General features: G+C 35.2%; 1 pseudogene; it reads left to right on the top strand.

Moving 5' to 3' along the window:
• The first annotated feature begins 654 nt into the window (after positions 1–654).
• On the top strand, positions 655–7,575 carry LOC148194232 (uncharacterized; annotated as a pseudogene).
• Positions 7,576–7,784: the final 209 nt, after the last annotated feature.

Genomic DNA, 7,784 nt, shown 5'->3' with positions numbered 1-7,784 from the left:
CAATTGGTATCAGAGCTTGCTTTGATATTCTTTTAAACTTTTGCGAAAATGGTCGGTCATCAAACTCAAGTGTATGCCGAAGGTGTTTCCATCAACCGACCACCACTTTTTACTAGTGATAACTATGCATTCTAGAAAGTCATAATGGAAATATTTATGGGGTCTATTGACAGAGGCATCTGGGAAGCTATACAAAATGGTCCTTATATTCCAAAAAGTATCGTTGATGGTGTAGAAGTAGAAAAACCATACTTTAACTGGACTGCTGAGGAAAATAGAAGAGCGCAATTTGGTATTAAGACTCGTAATATTATTTCATCTACTATTGTACTTGATGAATTCTATAGAATTTCAGTTTGTAAGACAGAATAGGAAATGTGGGAGGTCCTTAGAGTCACACATGAGGGTACACATGATGTGAAACGCGCAAGGAAGAACACGCTCATCCAGGAGTATGAGATGTTCAGAATGGAGCCTGGAGAAGCAATCTCAGATGTTCAAAAGCACTTCACTCACATTGTGAACCACTTGACAGGGTTGGGTAAGACTTTTGACACTGATGAATTAAATGTAAAAATATTGAAATCCTTGGACAAGTCTTGGTAACCAAAGGTGATTGCCATCTCGGAGTCTCAAAACCTCACTCAGATGTCTATGGCGATTCTCTTTGGAAATCTTCGTGAGCACGAGCTTGAGTTGAAAAGATTAATTGCAGAAGAGGATCAAGGAAAAAGAAAGACACTTGCCTTTAAATTTGAAATTTCTAAGGGAAAAAGTTCGAGAAAAATTGAAGATGATGATTCCGATGATGAAGAAAACATGAGCCTCATGATAAAGAAGTTTGCAAAATTCAGGAGAGCAAAGGGAAAAGATAAGTACCATGAAGAAAGAAAAGAAAATCAAGGTCCTCCATCAAGCGTCAAGTGCTATGGATGCGGAGAAAGAGGACATGTGAAAACTGATTGTCCTGAGAACAAGAAAAGTGAAGAAAAGAAGGAAATAAGATTTCCCAAGAAGAAGAAAGCCTACATAGCATGGGAAGAAAACACTTCTAGTTCTTCAAGTGCCAGTGAATCAGATGAGGAAGCAAATCTCTGTATAATGGCAGACTTGGAAGATGTTGGAAGCCAAGTAAGTGATTTTAGTTTTGAGTCAAGTGATGAATTTGATTTACAAAAGGCATTTCTTGAATTGTTAAATGAATCTGAAAAACTAGATGCTGCTGATAACAGTTGAAAAACTGTTATTTTCATGATTAAAATTGACACTAAAAGCAACCTTTACACTTAGAAACTAGCTTGAAATCATGCTTTTCTTCATGTTTTTAGAAATAAGAGAGCTGGACAGGTTTATGCTTGATTTCAGTGTTTTTGTGCAGGTTTTAAGGTGAATTTGGTGAAAGAAGTGAAGAAGGAGAGAGATGAAATTAGAAAAGACAACAAAAAGTGCAAAAAGGAGAAGCCGAAGTCACCGCTCAGCGGCAGTTTACCGCTGAGCGGCACTCAGGAGCTTGCGGGAGGTCCGCTGAGGGGCAAAATGGCCGCTGAGGGGAGAAAACAAGTCACGCACTCACCGCTGAGCGGTGGTTTACCGCTGAGCGGCACTCTGGAAGTCACGGGAGGTCCGCTGAGGGGCAAAATGGCCGCTGAGGGGAGAAAACAAGTCACGCACTCACCGCTGAGCGGTATTTTACCGCTGAGCGGCACTTTAATGGGCTTGGATTTGACTTTTTGTAATTTACGAATGATATATAAGCTTTAGGGTTTCCTAGGGTTAGGTATCTCTGGCTGGAACGAGGCAAACACTCTCTCTACCAACCCTTTGAAGGAGGATCTTGGATGCTGAGGCTTCCTCTTCACCTTTTTAGGGTTTATTCTTTCATTCTTTCATTGTAATTCATCTAGGTTCACCATGAATATGGTGAACTAAACTCTGTATGTTTGTTGGGGAATCAATGTAATCTTGTGAAACTCTCATATATGGAATCTGTTTTTACATCTTTTAATTAAGACTTATGCTTTCTTTTCATCATTAGTTAGGGTTTTTCCTCTTTGCTTAATGCTTGCATTGTTTAACTCATTCGATGCATGATTATTGGTTTTGTCGATACGGGAACGTACGGGGAAGTCTAGATCCGGGGAATTTCTCCCAATTTTATATTGGTTGTCGTTAAGCTCCTGTACTTATGAACTGATCATTAGGAATGCTAGGAATTGTATGAACTCGTGATTAGGGAGAAGCCTTCTGGAAAGGTACATTAGAGAGTGGCATTAACAATGGTGATTTGACTGTTGAATTCCTTAAAATATATGAGAGTGGATAAGATGAAATTGACCCCCAACAAACATATCCATATCTATAATTCATTGAAAGTGTTTAGCTTTTGATTTTTGCCATTGATCAATATTCATGCATACATGTTTATTTTCTGTCTTGCATTCTAAACCACAAATATTTCGTTTGTAAGTCTTAGTTAATTAAGAAACCACATAACTAAACTAGGCCGTGAGTCCTTTGGGAAGAACGATACTTGGTCTTACCAAGTTTTATTACTTGAACGATTCGGTCATACTTGCCGATTGAAAACAAGTTTGTGACATCATAATTTGGTGTTCATAAATTTGTCCATCAGCTGCTCATAAAATTCTAAAAAATGATTTTAAAGATTTGCAAACTAAATATGAGAAAGCTTTAGATGCAGAAGTGGTATTAAGAAATAAAGTTAGTAATCTAGAAACTAAACTGTCTGAGTCTAGTGCAAATGAACAAACTATTGAATGTTTATCTTGTAAGAGTCATATGTTTGATATTGACATTCTTGAAAATCTACTTGCAAAGGCTTCCAACTCTATCTCAAATGCTAAAACTACTTTTGAAAGAAGCAATAATGATAGTAAGAACATGCATCATCACAAAAAGTCTAAAATTAAAAGAACTCGCAGAGTTTGGGTTGAAAAAGGGACTTTTGTGAAAAATAAGGTGCATGATGTTTGTTGTTTTTATTGCATGAAGCATGGTGATACATCAAACAATTTCAACATTAAATATTTTGGAATTCCGAATGGGAAATATGCATGGTTTAAAGTTATGAAATGATGTTTGATTGTATGAACCAACCCCAAGGACCCATAATGAGATTGGGGACCTAAAATTACTCAACTTGTTTTGCAGAAATCTACTAAGTCAAAGAAGTCATTGTGGTATCTTGACAGTGGTTGTTCAAGACACATGATGGGTGACAAGGTTCATCTTGTTTGGGAAAAAGAAGCAAGGATTTGTAGCATATAGGGATAACAACAAAGGTAGAATTATTGGAACTGTAGATATTGGAGGAGGAAACACGTTGACAATAAAAAAACGTTGTATACGTTGAAGGTCTCAAACACAATCTCCTAAGCATAAGCCAATTATGCCACAAAGGTCTCAATGTAACTTTTGAAAGCGACAAATGCACTGTATACTTTAAGAATTCTTCTGATATTTCTTTGCAAGGTGTTAGGCATAATAACATTTATTTCATTGATATTGAAAGTGCATCTAGTCATAATATAACATGTATAGTTGCTAAAGAGGAAAATCCTTGGCTATGGCATAAAAGAGTTGCACACATACATATGCAATATTTGAACAAATTGATCTCAAAAGATCTTGTTATTGGTTTGCCTAAATTGAAGTTTGAAAAAGATAAATTATGTTCTGCATGTCAAAAGCGAAAACAAACAAATCATCCTTTTCATCCAAAAGCATGATCTCTACATCAAAACCTTTAAAACTTTTGCATATGGACTTGTTTGGTTCATCTAGAATTAAAAGTTTTGGTGGAAACTACTATGCTCTTGTGATTGTTGATAATTACACTAGGTTTACTTGGACATTCTTTTTAACCTTGAAAAGTGAAGCTTTTAAAGCATTTAAATCTTTTGCAAAATGTGTTCAAAATGAAAAGGATTTGAAAATCAAAACATTAAGAAGTGATCACGGTGGTGAATTTAAAAATGAAACATTTGAAAATTTTTGTGAAGAACATGGAATAGCTCATAATTTTTCTGCACCTAGAACTCCCCAACAAAATGGTGTTGTTGAAAGGAAAAATAGATCATTAGAAGAATTAACTAGGACTCTTTTGAACGAATCTAATGTGCCAAAATATTTATGGGCTGATGAAGTTAGTACTACTTGTTATGTGCTAAATAGGATGCTAATAAGGCCTATTCTTAAATTAACCCCCTATGAATTTTTAAACGGTAGAAAACCAAATGTGTCTCACTTAAAAATCTTTGGATGCAAATGCTTTGTTTTGAATAATAGTAAGGACAATCTAGGTAAATTTGATGCTAAATCTGATGAAGCAATCTTCTTAGGTTACTCTTTAACTGGCAAAGCATATAGAGTGTTCAATAAAAGAACTTTAAAAATTGAAGAATCATTACATGTTGTCTTTGATGAAATTGTGGACCTTGAGGTGAACCCTCTTGAGTCAAATAAACTGATTGCAGGTGATGAGGATTATTTGAGGGAAGCTCTTGAAGGTATGTACCTAAATGAAAACTATTCACCGGAGACTCAAGTTGAACACCAAGAAGTTGATCCCAAGAGTTATCAACAACCAAGAGGACTTTCGTTGGACAATATCATTGGAGATATATCTAGAGGGGTAACTACTAGACACAATCTTAATAATTTTTACTTAACTATAGCTTTTGTGTCTCAGATAGAACCCAAGAATATAAAGGAAGTTCTTCAAGATGACAAGTGGTGCATAGCAATGCAAGAAGAGCTGAATCAATTTGAAAGGAATGATGTTTGGGAACTCATTCCTAAACAAGATGGTTATCAAGTCATAGGAACAAAATGGGTTTTCAGAAACAAGCTTGATGAAGATGAAAACATTACAAAGAACAAAGCAAGGCTAGTTGCAAAGGGCTACTATCAAGAGGAAGGTATAGATTATGATGAAACCTATGCCCCGGTAGCCAGGTTATAAGCAATTAGATTGTTACTTGCTTATGCATCTTTCATGAAATTTAAATTGTATCAAATGGATGTGAAAAGTGAACTTTTGAATGGTTTTATTAAAGAAGAGGTATATGTTAGTCAACCTCCTAGATTTGAGGATTTTAAATATCTTGATCATGTTTATAAATTGAAAAAGGCATTGTATGGCCTTAAACAGGCACCTAGGTCTTGGTATGAAAGACTTGGTACCTTCTTGATTGAAAATGCTTTTTCTAGAGGTAAGGTTGATTCAACCTTATTTATTAAGAAAGTAGGAAAACACATCTTGATTGTTCAAGTGTATGTAGATGATATTATTTTTGGATCTACTGATGATTGATAACGGTTGAAAAACCGTTATTTTGATACTTAATTTTGACATCAAAAACAACATTTATGACTTAAAAACTAGCTTGGAATCATGTTTTTGCTTTAGTTTTGTGAATAAGAGAGTTGAAGGTGAATTTAATGGTTTTGTGCCAGATTCCTTTGATTTTGTAGGTTATTGGAATGATTTGAAAGAAGAGTTAAAGTACCGAATGGTTGGAATGCAGAAAAGTGTCAACCAATCAACCAGAAAAGTAACCAGTCAACCAGAATGCAAAAAAGTCAACCATAGTGCATAAAAAGTTGTGCTGAGCGGTAATTACCGCTGAGCGCCAGTTTTGAAGTGCCGAAATCATCGCTGATGGCTAAAAATGCAGTTGAGCTTCATTTTAAAGAGCCGCACTTACCGCTCAGTGGCAAAAGTGCCGCTGAGCGCCATTTTTATGGGCTTGGGCTTATTTTTCTGTAATTTTTAGAAATTAAAAAAGGGGTTTAGTTGACTTAGGGTAGACATCTTTTGGCAGACAGTGGCGAAACTTCACCCCTTGGAGGAGGATTTTGGATGCTAAAGCTCCTTTCTCAACTTTCTAGGGTTCTGTCTTTCATTCTTTCATTGTTTTTCATCTAGTTTCACCATGATTATGGTGAACTAAACCTTCATTGTTGTTGAGGAACCGTTGTGATTCTCTGAAACTCTCATGTTTTGAATTGATTCTTTATAATATATGCTTTCTTTCATTAATTGTTAGGGTTTTTCTTCTATACTCTATGCATGCTTTGTTTATCATTCAATTGCATGATCATTGATTTTATTTGTATGGACACATATAGATAAATCTAGATATGAAGAAATTATCCCAAGAGCAATATTACCTAGACATAGGGATAGGAGGATTGGTTGCCTTTAAGCTTCTGTACGAATTATATGCATGAATAATTGCTAGGGAGACAAGACATTGTAAACTAGTGATTAGGATTAGGCTTTCTTCACCGAGACAACGGGTTTAAGGTAAATTAGAAAGTGACATTAACATTAATGAAGAAAGGTGAATTCTTGAATATATGAGAGTGGATAAGAGAACTCGGTAACCCCAACAACATAATCATCCATATATTTCAATCACGTTTTGCTTCTTTTGTCCAATTGATCAATACATGCATTCATGTTTACTTTTTAGTATTTCCATTTAAATCTCAAAGAATTGGTTTTGCAAGTCTTATTTAATCAAGAAACCACACAATTGTTTAGGCCGTGAGTCCTTTGGGAAACAATACTTGGTCTTACCATTTTATTATTACTTGATACGATTCGGTTACACTTGCCGAGGGTTAACAAGTTTTTGACTCCGTTTTCAGGGATTAAAAATTTGTTTATCAAGTTTTTGGCGCCATTGCCGGGGACTCGTGGTTTAACTATTCTATTTGTGTGATTATTGATTAACTTTGACTTGATTTTTATTTTTTTTATCTTTTTATTTTATCTTTCTATCGTTTTATCTTTTTGTTCTTTTTATCTTTTATTTTTTATTTTCTATCTTCTTATCTTTTCGTTTTTATTTTTATCTTTTTATCTTATTAGTTTATCTTCTCTATCTTTTTGTGCTAACAAATGTTTTCTAGGGTTTTGTGCCTAATGCTTGCAGGATGCAATTCGAACAAGAATTTCACTATATGGGCACTTAATTCTTCCAAGGTAATCTCAACCACAGGTGGGAACCTCACTAAAGCATGGATCAAAGTCAATTCTGGCAAACTGCCGGACAATTTTAGAACCAACCACAACAACAATGCTAGCAACAAAGCTCTCTATCAAAGCTGGATGACGTCTTTCAACAATTTATGCAAGAGTTCATCTCCACTCAGAAAAGCATTGAAGCATCATGTAAAAGGATGGAGATGCACCTTGGTCACATGATTCAGAAATTGCATGATTTTGGGGTTGATACTAAGGTTGATACTGAAGTTAACCCTAGGGAGGAATGTCAAGCCATTATCACTAGAAGTGAAAAGATTTTAGATGAGAAAAAGATAGAGTGAAAAGAAAAAGAAGAGTTGAGTGAAAAAGATAAAGATGTAGAAAAAGAAAGAGAAGTGGTTGAGAGAGTGAGAGAAAAGAAAATTTGTGTGAAGATTATGAAAGTGAGTGGAAAAAGAGAAGAAAAAAAGAAAGTGAGAGAAAAGAAAAAGAGGACGAGAGAAAAAAAAGAAAGAATCATATGAAAAACCTCTTCCTCATCCAAAGAAGTATCATAGGAAGAAGAAGGAATTTGAGCACTTTATGAAAATCTTTAAGAAATTGGAGATTAAAGTTCCTATGATTGAGACATTGAAACATGTTCCTGGTTTTATCAAATTCCTGAAGAAGTTCAGTAAAAGGAAGAAAAACAGAAGATGAAACTTGAGCTTTATTGGGTCAAGCTAGTGACGTTGAAAGAGCGCTTGCTGGGAGGCAACCCAATGAT

This window comes from Vigna umbellata, chromosome 8 (genome assembly GCF_029865625.1).
Source record: "Vigna umbellata cultivar VRB3 chromosome 8, Vumbellata_1.0, whole genome shotgun sequence".
Taxonomy (NCBI): Eukaryota; Viridiplantae; Streptophyta; class Magnoliopsida; order Fabales; family Fabaceae; genus Vigna; species Vigna umbellata.
The sequence above is the reverse complement of the archived record's forward strand: the minus strand, read 5'-3'. Positions and strand labels throughout refer to the sequence as shown.